Here is a 16,147-nt window from a genome sequence, read left to right as displayed (position 1 = left end):
GGGGAGGGTCAGAGAAAGAGGGAGACACAGAATCTGAAGCAGGCTCCAGGCTCTGAGCTGTCAGCACAGAGCCCGACGCGGGGCTCGAACCCACAGACCGCGAATTCATGACCTGAGCCGAAGTCGGACGCTCAACCGACCGAGCCACCCAGGCGCCCTAACAGAAACTATTATTTATGAAAGCCCTTGCAAAATGCTACTTGAATTTATTTCTTCATCTACCATGTCGTATAGAGTTCCCTTACTATTCTTTTGGGAAGCTTACCACTTTTTAAAAATCATTGTTTAATCCTTAGAAAGTTCCCCCCTTGTTTGTCAATGAATCAAACAATAGAAATTTAAGTGCTTTTTTAAAAAAAATGTTTATCCATATAGTTTCTGAGCTTACAAAAATTTAGGTTAAGTGCCTGATAACCATCAATAAATATCATAATGCCTATCCTGTCATAGTTAGATAATGATAATATGAGCCATATTAAAGCACATGGAGAAATGTTTGTGTTATATTAATGCAAATGTATTTATATATGTATATATACTCAAGTATACATAATTATATATAAAGGTGCTTTTTTAAATAGTGCAACCCAATCAGATACAAATTTTTTATGATGGGATAGTTCATAATGGCTAAGCATCGTATAGAAGAAATCTTCTAATGCTATGTATGGTAAAGGTCTAGAAATATCACCTTCTAAACTGGGTCAAGTAATTGATTTTTTTTTCAGATAATTGCTTATTCAGTGGAATACATGATTAATGTGTTTGGACTCATCTTTTATTAATAAGATATTATATTTATTTTGTCTTCATATTCTGTACCTATTTTAGATAATTTAGGAGCTTTATATTTTAATATTATTTTATTAATTGGAATACCTTTATCAATAAGATCTTAACTTTGCCAAAAATATTTTACTGGTAATATGTTAGTATTTTGCCATTTTTCTTTTTTTTTTTTTTTCATCATTTCAAAGGGACTTCCACTCTAAACAGACCCATTGTGTGAAAATGTGAACTTAAAGAAGAGATAAATCAAGGATTAAATACTGACTTTATAAGTGGATTACTCTGAAGGAATTTTGAGAATATTTTTCAACTTGATATTTCCACTCACTAACACCTTTTCAGAAGTGAAAAGCATGACATAAAGAAAAACACCTATATTCAGTACGATCCCCTTTGTCCATTTCTCAGTAAAAATGTCTGAATTCCACAGCCAAGAGACTATATAGTGGTTACTTTACAGATTATATAGTTTTAATGTTTATTTATTTTTGAAGGAGAGAGAGAGAGACAGAGTGTAAGCAGGGTAAGGGCAGAGAGAGAGGGAGACACAGAATCTGAAGCAGCCTGCAGGCTCTGAACTGTCAGCACAGAGCCCCACGCGGGGTTTGAACTCACAAACTGTGAGATCATGACCTGAACCAATATCGGACACGTAACTGAGCCACCCAGGCGTCCCACAGATTAGATTTTTAAATTAAATAATTTAAAGGAATGAACACATCATCTGTCCCCGTTAAAATGGTTATCTAGTTAGTACTCTTGTGAAATCACTTTGAAATTGTCTTAAACCTGTAATGCATATTTTAAAGTGTTGCTCTGGTAAGTATGAATTTGTAACTGGTAAGGGAAATAGTCCCTTTTAAAAAAGACAGGAAACACTTTTTAGTCCATTTCCAGTTTGCGAGTTGAAGGAAAGGTGATGGGAAAATGTAGGCACTCTATTTAAATTCATTGCTACCACTTATCAACTCATTATCTCATTTGGGAAAGGAACTCATGAATTATCCAAAGAACTGGGAAATTTGACGACAGAGGACAGTTACATGATCATACTACCGGCAAAGGAGTATGCCAGATGACTGATCTCTTTTGGGGGCTTCTGTCTGTTGATCGAGAAACAGAAAAACAAAGGACAAAGGAAAGTCTCTTTAATTAATCCTACCAACTAAGCAAAATAAATAGATCATTTGTTTCAGCAACAGAAGCAAACTGTTAACAATTGAGAAAAGCCACCTGCAGGTGCTTTTGAACACAAGCTGCCCCAGAGTCCAAAATTACTATTGTTTAACACAAGGGTCAGCAAATTTTTTCTGTGAAGGGCCAGATAGTTAAATATTTTTGGTTTTGTGGGCCAACTGGTCTCTTTCACAACTACTCTGTCGCTGTAGCACAAAAGTGGCCATGGAGAATACGTGAATGAACATGCAGGGCCATGTTCCAATAAAAGTTTATTCATGGACACGGAAGTAGAATTTTATTTAATTTTCGTGCGTCAAGCTATATCATTCTTCTTTTGATTTTTTTCAATCATTTAAAATATAAAAACCATTCTTAGCTTGCAGGTCTCAGAGGTAGTGGGTCAGATTTGCCTATGGCTATAGTACTGACTCCTGGTCTAACATAACTCTAATTCATCAAAAAAAAATTTTTTTTTGTTTTTGTTTTTGGTTGAGTACCTAGGATGTGTCATGTACTATGTGTGAGAAGTAAAGAAGATGATTCATTTTCAGAAATATCAAATAAAAGCTGTGCTGTCTAGTTAACAGTAGGTTTACAACCTATTGGAAATATATATGAACCCCCCCCCCCATAATGGAGTCCCAAACCCTTGGACACTCCACTTCCTGGTTCTTCTTCCCCTCTCCGATTTGCGGGCTTATTTTCATGCAGACTTATTTTCATGGGCTTTGCAATGAGCATGCATCAAAGAACAAAGGAGGGACTGAAGGTCTCTGCCTCACCTAAAGAAATGTACATTTATTCCAATCAGAGTACTTTTTGCCTTATATGGGCATAGGCTACTTCCGGGTAAGTCTGTAGTCTCTGTAGTCCTCAGCCAATGAGGAATCAGGTGAAGCAATTGCACGCTAGGAGATAAATTGTCTGCTGTAACTGCCCGAGTGTGCCTGTCCATCAGACACCTGCTCTTGCCTCCCTTCACTGTGCTCCGAGTCTCTGCGTCCCTCCTTTGATTGGGTCAGTGGGCTTATTTCTCACACTATGCTAGGTCTGAGGACTCTAGGGGCTGACAAGATGGATGTGGTCTCTGTCCTCATAGAGCTTATGGTATAATAATCACACAAATATATATAATTAGAAACTGTAATCAATGGCTATGAGGGAAGAGTACAGAATGGTCTAAATCATGAGTTATAATCTAGACTAGGAGGTCATGGAAGGTTTCCCTAAGGACGTATTCTTTGACAAGGACTGAAAAATGAGTATGCACTGACATGAGGAAGTGGGGGGTGGAGAGGAGAAAAATCTTTCAGGCAGAAGGCACAGCAGGTGCACCACCTTGATGGCACTGAGAAAGGCCCTGTGCCCACAAAATACAAAATGAAGGGAAAAGAGACATGCAGTTAAATTGGAGAAATAAGTAAAAGCAAAAGCAATCAGGGCCTAGTGTTTATTCAAAGTCATAAAAAACCACAACACGGTCAGATTTGCATTTTTAAAAGATCCTTAGCTGTAGTATGGAGAAAAGACTAGAGGAGGGTAACAGTGGTGACTACAGCAGTCAGAGGCTTCTTGACCCTGGACTCGAGGCACTCGAGCCAAATACCACTATTTCACTCATGCCAGGCACTTGTTCTTAATACTTTACATGTATTAATTCATTGAAATTTCACAGCAACTCCATATATAGGCACTGCCACCCTCCCTTTTGGGAAGAGGAGACTGACTATATCTCAATTCCTTCCCTTAGTGCCCCCTCAGTTGTCTCTATAGAATTATGAGAAGTAATTGCAGGAGAAAGTTTAAGAGTGAGAAGGAAAAGAGAGGAAGAGGGGCGCCTGGGTGGCTCCGTTGGTTAAGCATCTGACTCTTGATTTTGGCTCAGGCCATGATCTTGAGGTTCGTGGAATCAAGCCCTGTACTGGGCTCTGCACTGGCAGCCTGGAACCTGCTTGTGATCCTCTCTCTTCCTGTCTCTCCACCTCTCCCCTGCTCAAGTGTGTGCTCTCTCTCTCTCTCTCTCTCAAAATAAACAAATAGACTTTTAAAAAAGAGAGAGAGGCAGAAATAAATGAGGAAGTTGTGTTCTGTGGGACCATAGCCTTGACTCAGACCCAAGTCTCTTTTTCAAGAGATTATATTGTTTATTGGGAATGAAGCCCAAATTCAACAAGGTAGCTATCTTGGGTATCTGTGGGAAGCCCATGTGAAAATACTCATTGCTGCAAAAAAATACTCAACATAATGTTTGGGACATACTTACACTAAAAAAGTCCCCCCTGTATATCTAAAATTCAAACCTAACAGGGTGTCCTGTATTTTATCTGGCAAGCCTACACTATGGAAACACAGTCGCTCCTATAAAACCTCGATGTCAGCTAGAGATACCTGGACCCTTAAGATTTAGAAAATGATCCTGTACATGTTGTAAAATCCAAAGGCCTTCCCAAGGATTTTTGTGAATTACCGGGGCAAGGGTATGGGATTTGGGTGGTTCTGTTTTCACCTTTGCTTCCAGGCTCATTCTTTCTCACTGAAGACTCCCTTCTGAACTCTTTTAATATCAAGAAAACCAGCAAACCTATGGAAACATCATGAGGATGTTCACAGGAGAGTGGAGAGTTGAATGGAGCAGCCCCATCAGGCATAGCCTCACAAACAGCTCAGAGCAGAATTTTATTATACTCTGTTCCTTAGAGTCCTTTCAGCCACCTACCACCAATGCTCTCTCATGACCCTCTGCCATCATCCCTGGGTCCTGCTCACCCTCTTGACATGCCTCTTCCCCTCTTGTGTCTTTTTCTTGACCTTCTCTCAGTAGCCAAGAATGTCTCTCCTCCTGTAGAGCAAATTCCCAAACTAAGCAGGTCTGACTCCTTTTCTAAAGCTTTATCGCCAGCTGATTTCCCAAGACCTCAGGATCTCAATCACTTATTGAGGCTTTCTTTCAAAACAAAGACAGTCTGAAATTCTCGCTAAGAAGAATTCTGATGCCAGCAGATGAGACAATAATCACTTTCTCTTAAGTTGTTGCCATAATTTTCTGCCAGCATGCAGGACAAAGAACGATATCTCTTTTGGTTATAGCCAAAGGGGCCCATCCTTACTAGTTACATCATCATTTTCTTGGGAGAAGTTTCACTGCTTTTTGCCTTGTGACAAAGTTCAGGAAAACCGAATAGGTAGCCTTTTGGATCCCATTATGGATTACAGATAAACCTGGGCTTTTTCTCTGCCTTGAAATCTAATTCAAATTAAAGTCAGTTACTTTTCTCAAGGTAAAGAAAGGTTTGGGTGAACACATCACCATTTGCTATTGTTGGAAGCACCACCTGCTCTTTTAAGGGAAAAAAGAAAGAAAAAGAAAGAAAGAAAAGAAAGAAAGAGAGAGAGAAAGAAAGGAAGGAAGAAACGAAGAAGCTATTATATAAACTCAGGAAGAAAAGAAAAGACGGAAAGATACGGAAAAAGTGGGCTCTGTGGAACCATAGCCTTGGCTCACATCCTATCCCATTATCTTTTCCAAGGATTGTCTTCTAACTTTAGCGTTGTCTGCCTAATTTCCAGATTGTCCTGAGATACTGCAAAAGCCACGTACAGACATGCAGTATGTGTAGTGATCCCGCCAGTCAATTCGAATAATAATATGAAGATTTACGAATACATGTTCCTGTGAGTTCATCTACAGCAAAATGAAATAAAGAACTTAGTCAATTGTACAGGTACATTCAAAAATGACTTTGCTACAATTATCTTGATATTTAGCCATTTATTGATCAGTGGTGGGGAGAGGGGTTTGTTTGAACTCTCCAAATAAAAGCCTTAATGTTTTACTACCTTTCTTCAAGTGTAAATTTGGCCTGAATTCCAGTGTATTGATAAACTGAAATAGAGACGGGTATATATGTATATATCACATATACTAATTATGTAAATGACAAGCAGATTAGTAGTATAGCAGCTACCCTGGTCATATGATCACAGAGAAGCACAGGCTCAAGTTCAAGTAACAGAACAATAGAAATGTCATTTCTTCAGGAAGTCACGCATCAGATATTAACTCCCACATATAATAAAAGTACCAACATAGTAAATATTTTTACAAACCAACTGAAAAAATTAAATCCTCTTTCATTAGACTAAACCCTTAACATAGAAAAAAGTCACAACAACTATTTTAAATTATCCTTCAAAGAGACATCTTACTTTTAGAGAATTAGGCTCTTTCACTCAGGCGGTATCTTTGTCTGTGATAAAGAAAACCCTCCACCTTCTATATCCTGGAATTTTAGCAGGTCACTTTCTCCATAAGAAAAGTTTTACAAACCATATGTAGCTATCTGATCACTGTTGTGAAATCCCACTCAACACAATTTAGTATTTTAGGTCTATTTATGGAAGTCCTGCTATGTGAACATTTTTAGCCTGTACGATGTCAGCCTGGTAATTTTCATGCAAGTAAGATAACAATTTGTTCTAGCCTCCAAAATGGTACTGACATCAAAAGTGTCCTTCACACTGGAGAAGTTGTGCCTGAAGAACTTCTAGCAAAAGCAGTAAAATTAGTGGCAAGAGCACGTCTGAGGTGGCAGTGCTAATCGGGGGAGGGGCAGTGGCTCTTCCAGGCCCGTGTGATGGAGCCAGCGGTCACTGTTGAGTGACGGTGAAGGAGAAAGCATCTAAGCTTCAAGTTAATCTCTGCCCTGACATGGAGATTCTGCCAACCTCGGGGAATCTGAGTCGTTGTTTCTAACGGTAATGCCATTACAGACCCCTACCTACTTTTCTTGCACCAACTTCCACTATCCCGGAATGCTTGGATCAGATCGGTCTACATGCTGTCCCCCAGATTCCTTTATTGCCTTTGCCTATAGTACTGAAAAAGTTCTCAGAAGAGTAGGGCTCAAGGTTAACAGAGAAGTCAAGAGAGTAGTACTTAATCATCGTGGCATTAGAGCAGCTGAGATAGAGAAGCCTGGCTGAAGCCCCTATAAACGGCCCTAAGAAATCTGTAAGTGAATCCGAGGAGGGTGAGACTAAGACAACAGAACTGTTAAAACTGTTCACCTTATTTTATGCCCATGAACCAACAAGCCGAGTGAAACATAAATTATGTTCAGTGTTTGGAGAATGCATTGAAGTATCTTTAAGGAATCTGGAAATGAGAGGTGTCTAAGGGTCATCTTGGAGTTCATTGTACAACCAGCACATAATAAATCACAGAGGAGAAATCCAAAGTCACCATGAAGAGAATGGCTCCTCATGCTGCAAGACTTGTGTGAAAAGGATAAAATGTGCCATCATATATAATAAGACAAGAGTCCAACAGAATGGGGATGGTTAGCCACGGAGGCGGGGAAGTGAAAGAGTCACAGAAAACTGTCAGCAGCCTTCATCCAAGCCTTTATGGAGAGAGAACACCTTGACTGAATGAGACAACTTGGCCGTCCCAGTTGTCAGGAATACTGTTACTACGTATGCTCTACACGTGCTAACTTCCCAACTTCTCAAAAAGATCATGTAGTGCTGTTTTGTTTAAGGTTCTTTTGTTGCAAATGGCAAACACTAACCCTAACTAGCTTAAGCAAGAAAGAGGAGGTTTATGAGAGAACGGGGATGTTTCCAGAAAGAGTAAAGCTGCTGAGCCTCTGAAGAACCTAAAAGAGGGAACCAGCAGGCACTGCTCCAGATTCTCTCTGGTGCCTATGCTCCTGGCTTCTGCTTCTCTGGGCAAATCTGCTTCATTCCCCCTCTCCCTCTCTCTCTGCAGAGCAGCCTTGACTGCGACTGGTTCTGATAGCACATGGACAGGCATCATTACTCTACAGTGGCAGCCTCAAGTCCAAAGTTTCCATCACTCCATTCAAGCTGACAGACCAGACTGAATGGAATCTCTGAGTCTCAGTTGCAAATTCCTGGGTGAGAGAATCTGATTAGCCCCACCTAAATAAGGAGTCCATCCTTCACCCATTTTTCTGTGCACAGTGATACTGGGTCATAACAAAAATACCGATAGTAGAGGCCCAGATTTATGGAAGATGGGAGGGAGGGGAAAAGGGAAAATACTTGTTCTGAGGGGAAGTGACCTGTGAAGGCATCCCAAAAAGTAGCTGTCACAGATATAGACCATTATTATCCCCATTTTACAGATGAGAAGATTAAGGCATTCGAGCTTAAGTAATTTGCCCAAGGTCACAGAGCTAGTCAGTGGCGGTCTCAGGATTTGAGGTCAAGCCTGGTCTGAGTCTTAATCACTATGTTCTAATGCATCTCTAAACGCTATTCATCAAGCAAACATCTTATTTGATGCACCTTCTTATAAAGCACCCTACAGACATGTAGTGATTATACAGACTCCATATTTTTAAGTTCTTGTGATGATTATGGCTCTCATGATAAACTAATAAGTTGGCATTCGTATGTCATTATTATGAGTTTGGGTAATGTCGATCCAGTCATAATAGATGGATCTATTCTTAGTCTGTTGATAAAATTGGATTTCAGAACCTATTAAGACTAGGATTTGCTCTCTCTCTCTGCCTCTCAAAAATAAATAAAAAATTTTTAAAAAAGGGGAACGCGCCTGGGTGGCTCAGCTGGCTGAGCGTCTGACTTCAGCTCAGGTCATGAACACCCAGTTTGTGGGTTCAAATCCCACGTTGGGCTCTGTGCTGACAGCTCAAAGCCTGGAGCCTGCCTCAGATTCTGTGTCTCCCTCTCTCTCTGCCCCTCCCCCGCCCGTGCTCTCTCACTGTCTCTCAAAAATAAATTAAAAAAAAAAAAAAAAGGCTAGGATTGAGTCCCTTGATAATGATGGCTGTGATGGTTGTAAATTCCACCATTTGAGTAATGCACATTCCTCGGAAGTTTCTTGAAGGAGAGTTGCTGGCCTTTCTATCATGACAATTCTCTTCTTACCAAATGAAACATTTTGATTTCTCCAAAGATTGAATCTCTTTATCTACTAGGTCCTAACAACAATAAGATGCTATGTTTCTGTTTACAAACTAGGAAGTGTCTATTTTCCGTTCATCTGTGCATTCTACAATTGCTAGCAATGCCAATTATGTGCCAAGCAATGTGCTAGGTACTGTGAGTGCAGCGAAGGACACAGGCATGGCCTTTGCCCTCAGGTTGCCTGTAGTGTAGACTAGCTTTGAATTTGAGGCAAGTAAAATTTCTGCTAATGGATTTTGGGATGAGAATGAGAATGAAGGGAAAAAGTAGTAAATGGAAAAGAGATATGTGGGCCTTTTCCCACAGGAGAAGTGAAGAAAAGGGAGTAGAGAAGAAGAGAAATGCTGGGCTGATTCAAAAATAACCTAGAGATAGATTTCATGAGTGCTTATTAATATACTAACCACGAGAGCAACATCTTCCATCTCATATTCTGCTGGAAAAAAGAAGTACACTGTGACATAAATAACCCAAATCAAGGCAGTCTTGGCTAAAGAGCAACTACTACCAACAGCAGCCGATGAACTAGATGATATGATTATGAGCTTTCCGACATGTCGATGGAAATCACTACCTCGTCAAAGGTCAATCAACAAACATATAAAATTGCAAATGCAATTTGATTCAATTGATAGATCCACATGAGACCCAACACACTTTACCAACCTGAACACTGCCAAGTTTTCGTCTATCCTAAAAGCAAATTCAGATTCTCTACGAGCTGTACTTTTCCCCTGTGTCAGGAACAAGTTTGGCATGTTCAAAGAAGACTAGGAAGTCCAAGCTGCTAAATCAGGGTGAAGGAGAGGGAGAGTTATACGGATGAGGTCAGAGAAGTGGGCCGGGTCATTAGGGCCTTGTAAACATGGTTAAAGACTGAGTTTGTATTCTTAAGTGCAATGCAAAACCATTGTAGGCCTTGACGCTGATGAATGACATAACCTGATCTACCAATTAAAGAAGATTATTCTTGATTCTGTGCAAGGAATGAATTGTGTAAGGGCAAGAATCAAAGCAGAGACCTGTTAGAAGATTACTGCAAAAGACTGGAGGAGAGATTATGCGGTCCTGGACTTGAGTGGTAACAATGGAGGTGGTGAGACTTCATCAGATCCTGGATATATGGTGGTGAGACAGCTGACAGGACTTGCTGATGGATTGACGATGAGGAAAAGAAGAGAGTCCAGGATGAATGGCAGGTCAGTGGAGTGAAAGATAAGTGCCAATTATTGAGAAAGGGAACACATGGAAAGGAGCGGTTCTGGGGGAAGAAATCAATAATTTACGTTGGATTAAAAAAAAAAAAAAGGCACATGGGCGCCTGGGTGGCTCAGTCAGTTAAGTGTCCGACTTCGGCTCAGGTCATGATCTCCCAGTTCATGAGTTCGAACCCCTCATTGGGCTTTGTGCTTACAGCCCAGAGCCTGGAACCTGCTTCGGATTCTATGTCTCCCTCGCTCTCTGCCCCTCCCCCCACCTCTTTCTCTCTCTAAAAAATAAATAAACACCTAAAAAATTAAAAAAAAAAAAGACACACCAAATAGATATGTAAGGGAAGGTATCAAGTTGGGGCTGGAATAGAAGTCTGGAGCTCAGAGGAGTAGTTAGAGCCAGAGACATAAATTAGGAGGCTTCAGTGTATAGATGGCGTTTAAGGCCATGGGACTAAATGAGAGGATCTAAGAAACGAGCACAAAGAGCATAGATGATTTTTTTTAAGTTTGTTTATTTATTATTTATTTATTTATTTGTTTGTTTATTTATTTATTTATTTATTTTGAGACTGAGAGCACATTTACAAGTGGGGGAGGGACAGAGAGAAGAGACGGAGAGAGACAATCCCAAGCAGACTCCACACTGTCAGAGCAGAGCCCAACAGGGGTTTCAATCTCAGGAAACGTGACATCATGATCTGAGTCGAAATCAAGAGTCAGACACCCAATCAGCTGAGCCACCCAGGAGCCCAAGATGACTTTTTTTGTTTTTTTAAAGCAAACGACTGAGCCCTGATGTGGCCTGGCCAGCAAAGTAGAAGAAGCCAAAAAGAGATGTGATCTGGAAGCTAAGTGAAGAAATCTTTAAGGAAGTAAAGATCATCAAATGAAATTCTATTAAGAGGCCATGCAAGGTGAGAACTGAGATATGACCGCTGGGTTTGGCAAGATAGAGGCCATTATTTGATCTTGACAAGAGTGTTCTTGGAGGAATAGTGCAAATGCTGGAAATGGAATGAATTGAATTGAAAATGCAAGGTGACAAGAGGAGACAGTAATAATAGACAACTTTTGATGGACTATTGCAAAAAAAAGAGTAGGAAAATATGATGTTAGTTGAAGGGAATAAGGATACTAGAGAGAATTCATATCCTGCTTATGTGCTGATGGGAATAATTAAGAAGAGAAGGAAAAATTATGGATGCAGAGGGGAGAGAGGATATTACTTGATTGAAATCATTGGTGGGCAGGGGTGCCTGGGTGGCTCAGTCGGTTAAGCATCCAACTCTTGATTTCAGGTCAGGTCATAATCTCACAATTCCTGAGTTTGAGCCCTGCACTGGGCTCCTCGCTGTTAGCTTGGAGCCTGCTTGGGATTCTCTCTCCCTCTCTGTCTCTCTGCCCCTCCCTGGCGCTCTCTCTCTCTCTCTATCTGTGTGTCTCTCTCTCTTTCTCAAAATAAATACACTTAAAAAAAGAAAAAAGAATCATTGGTGGGCCCAAAGTACAGGATCTGATACACATATGAAAATGCTGTCTTCGGATGGGAGCACTGAGGGTTATGTAAGCTAACAGAAGGGAAGGCAAAGTGCATAGATACAAATGTTGGTAGATTGATAGATTTAATGAAGAAAAATCAGGCAATTTTCTTCCAATTGCTTCTACTTTCTGAAATTAGAAGAGTGGTCATTATCGGGCACTTGGGTGGCTCAGTTGGTTGAACGTCCGACTCTCGATTTCTGCTCAGGTCATGATCTCATGGTTCATGGGTTCAAGCCCGGCTTTGGGCTCTGTATCAACAGTGAGGAGCCTGCTTGGGATTATCTCTCCCCCTCTCTGCCCTGCCCCGCTAGCATGCATGATCTTTCTCTCTCTCTCAATATAAATAATTTTTTTTAAAAAAAGAAGAAGAATGGTCATTATCTGAAAGTGAGAAGTGGAGTGGGGATGTCTGAGGTTTAAAGATGGAGGAGAAGCTGTGAAATAACTATCTAGGGAAATAGGAAAGCCCAGGGAAGTATCAGAAGACTGTTGAACAGGGTAAGACTGACTGGAATCTTATGGTGAAAAAAGTTTTGAAGAGCATTCAACACGGTTGTATATTGTTCTTGAGCCATAGTCAACTGATCAGTGTTGATGTGAAGTAAAGGGTTATGTTTAAGGCAGGGTTGGGTTTTTCTAGTGAGTAAGATGGAAAGTGGGAGGGACAAGACAGCTGTGGGTATATGCAATAGACCTGGTTACAATAAGCCACAGAAGGAGAAAATACAGTAACACAAGTAGAAAAACGGACAGTGAAAAGGTGATAGACCAAAGATTGGCTGCTCCAAAGGGGTTGGTTGGGGGTGGCGGTCATGGTACAGCTAGAAATATAACAGATGGTTGATTATAAGAGTATGGAATACCAGAAGTCAGGAATTTTTGAAGGTGATAACGTGATGTGGTAGAAAGGAGTCCTCTAAGGTATATGATCACAACAGCATTTTGCTGAAATGTAGTGGAGGAAAATAATCTTGAAAGTAGGAAGATTAAGCAACTTAAAAGCTAGGGAATGCATATACATGGACATATGTGGATACATGGATAATTTTTGTGCGTGCTGAAGTTACCCAGCATAGGAGTATAGTACAAAGTGGTGGAGAGAGAAAGAGGGAGAGAAAGAAGACCAGAATCTAGAATCTTCTTTGACTGAGGAAGTTAGCAAAAGGGTAATGGATGAGTCAACAAGGCGAGTTAGTGGTCTAACAGCATGTGCTTCAAAGAAGCTGAGCTGGTGGGGGGGGGGGGGGGGGTAGTGGTAGTTGTTATTGTTGTTCTGGGAGGAAGAATGATTAAAGTACCTAAAAGCAGTAATAAGAAACACAGACATCACCCTTAGGTCCTCTGTAAGTGGGGTAGGGGAGAAAACACAGCTACCACTGCGGAGGATGAAGTGTCTTCAAAGGCTAGCCAAACTCTAGTGAAGGAAAGAGCAACCATACATTCCAAAGCACGCAGTGGAAGGGTTTGGCTGGTTGGGGAGGAGTGGGAGATGGATTCAGATCAGTGGGTGTCCTAAACTCTATGAATGAAAATGCCTGGTCCAGGGGCTTGGATTTCTGTCTGTACTGCTGGAAAGGATAAGGCATGTGGCATAATGAGATTAATTCTGATGGTCACTTAAGAGATGGTGGCTATCATTCTTCACTGTGCCTGATTGCTGACACTTTGTAGGAGAGGGGCAGGTGGGAACACTAAGAAGCCGCAGTTTATGGCCCTTCCTTCGATCCTGCCAAAGGTGGTGTGACAGTAGGGAGAGGGCCGATTTTACCAAGGCCAATGAGTTCTCATGGCCACACTTAGATCCTTGGAGACTTTCTACACATAAATTCCATTAAGCAATCAAGAACACATTCTCTTGGAAAAAGTCCTTCCTTCAGTGTCCAAAGGCATGTGCTATGGCTCCTAGGCACATCTATCAATAACTTAATCAGTTCTACTGTAGTCTGCTTACCTGATGAATCCTCTAGTAGTATTAAGATGAAAAAGCACGATCTAGAAATGGCATTGGCCTTTCCTACATCACACCAATGAAGACTGGTATGATGTACTGTCTCTGTTCTGAACAACTTAAATCACTAAAAAAAAAGACTCATAAATCTCTTAAATTTCATGATAAACAATAGTATATATGAACCAAGTGGGTTAAGCGTCTGACTCAAGATTTTGGCTCAGGTCATAATCTTATAGTTCATGAGATCTGAGTTTGGGATCCTATCTCTCTCTCTCTCTCTCTCTCTCTCTCTCCCCCCTCTCTCTCTCTGCCCCTCCTGCACACACGCACTCTCTCTCTCAAAATAAATAAACTTAAGAAAATAGTATATATGAAAATGGTAACTGTTTAAAGTATATTTTTTTTCTTTCTGACAGTTGCTATCTTACTTTGCATACTTCAAACATGTATTAACAGTTGCCATTAGTCTGGATATAGCTTAAAAATACAAAGCAGCTTGGTGCAAAATGAATTAGCAACAGTATGGAAAAAAAGAAAAAACAAACAAGAGAAACCCTAGAGGCTGCTAGGTGTTTATCCAACAATGAACTGTTCTGGATAAATAGGAGGACAAGAGTTCAAAGAATTGAAACTCACGTCCCAACAAGCTAAAAGCTATTAAAAGAGCCTGAGTAATAGCTTTTCGCCCCTACTCCAACACCCCTTAACACAAATTCATGACATAGAATGATGTTTGAAACAATGGGTGTTTTGTTCTAAAATTTCAAGACCAAGGTGTTAATTCTTACTACTGGAGTTTGGAATGCCCAGATGGTCGGGCTCAACAACTGATTAAACATGCCTGAGCCTTGTTGGGACACAACCTAAGGTTAATGCAGGTGGTCAAAGCAGACAATTTTAAAACACAACGGTGGTTATAATGATTGTGAGGAAGTTAATGAAAGTAAATGCAAAAGTATAGTGGACCGACAGGTGAAAAATAAGATTTGATTAAAAGGACTTGAAGTAGAAAGGTTCCCTAAAAGTTTAAAACAGATGACTCTTGTATGCTCAAGCTTTTCCGTTTGTACAACTCCACCTATGTACATTGTATAGTCATTACTCCCTTTGAGAGAAGACTCTTCTTCAGCCTTTTTTTCCTCGTTAAGTCCTTTCCCAAAGCTGCTGCCAAAATCAACTTCCTCTGTTGCCCTTCTGACAATGTCACTCCGTCCTAAAATTCCCTTTAATGGCCTTTGCTGGTCTTTGTGCGAACAGCAGACTTCTTGCCCTGACTTAGGACAAACACATTATTCCTGCCCAGATTTATTTGAGGCTCTTACTTTTTTTTTTTTTTTTTTTAACAAATCCACATGCCATTTTCCTCTCTATGTAGATTGAGTATCTTTCAGCTTCTCAACCTTTTAATGTTTATTAATGTTTAGACTGTAAACATTCAATTCAGTTTTGGTTAATGAGAGTTCCTCATTTTATCTTAGTTTCCACCCGAACACAAATACATACCCACTAAAACTCTCTAGCGCTATTTGCCTTGCTCAAAGTTCTCTTGAAATTTGATTGTTTTTGTAAGAACTACACAAATAGTCATCAGCGCCGAACATTTTTGTCCAACAAAAACCAAACAACATAAAAACCAAAACACTCCTAAAACTTGAAAATAATATTGTGGAATTTCCCTAGGGAATAAACAGATTTTTTTTTTTTTTTCAGAATGAGTCACAGGAAAAAATATCTAATATTATTTTCATGGGCAACTTCTAGGAAAAGTTTCTGAAACAACACCAATGCTATGTTCTTTTTTCTTCTTTATTACTTTTTTTTTTTTTCTTTAACCTAGAAGACCTAAATTCAAGTCCCAGGCTGGTTATTTGCAAATTCCATTATTTTTGTCATTTAATCTTTTTGAGCGTCACCTTCTTGTTTGTAAAATGGAAACAACAGTATCTATATGATCTTTTCTGACAATTCAATAGCATTTGTAAATAGGCTTTGTAAAGTAAAAAGTGCTACACAAATAGAGATATTAGTATGACTTCCTTCAAATTTTCCCTTTTGGCTGAGAACCTACCCAGGATTTCCCCTTTCCCACATATTTTCATCTGGAGACAAATCTGGGAGTGTAGATACATACCTACCTTCTAAATGGGAAACTGCACTAAATCTTCCAGAGATACGGAATGTTGTTGCTGATAATTTCTTCCATCATTATTATATTTTATAGGAAACTAGATACATTTTTTTTCATCATTATAATTTTTAAAACATAGAAAGTATATACAGGAAAATACAATTTATCAGTAAGCTCATATCCAAAAACAGCAACACCTGTTCGGTGGGGCACCTGGGTGGCTCAGTTGTTTCAGCTCAAGTCATCATCTCACGGTTCACGAGTTCAAGCCCTGCATCAGGCTCTGTGCTGACAGAGCGGAGCTTGCTTGGGATTCTCTCTCTCTCCCTCTCTCTCTCTCTGCCCCTCCCGCCCTCCCTGTCAAAATAAACAAACTTAAAACAATTA

General features: G+C 40.1%; 1 long non-coding RNA gene across 1 annotated transcript in view; it reads left to right on the top strand.

Annotated features, from left to right (window-relative positions):
• The window catches only part of LOC147582008 (uncharacterized), a 32,744-nt gene extending 26,934 nt beyond the window's left edge, over window positions 1-5,810 (top strand). The window contains exon 3 of the long non-coding RNA XR_015250477.1: window positions 5,536-5,810. This is a non-coding gene — a long non-coding RNA (uncharacterized LOC147582008). The remainder of the gene's footprint in view (window positions 1-5,535) is intronic.
• Window positions 5,811-16,147: the final 10,337 nt, after the last annotated feature.

The sequence above is a fragment of the Puma concolor genome, chromosome B1 (assembly GCF_028749965.1).
Source record: "Puma concolor isolate L17-30 chromosome B1, mPumCon1.1.hap2, whole genome shotgun sequence".
NCBI lineage: Eukaryota > Metazoa > Chordata > Mammalia > Carnivora > Felidae > Puma > Puma concolor.
Note: the sequence above shows the minus strand (reverse complement) of the source record. Positions and strands in the feature narration are given on the sequence as shown.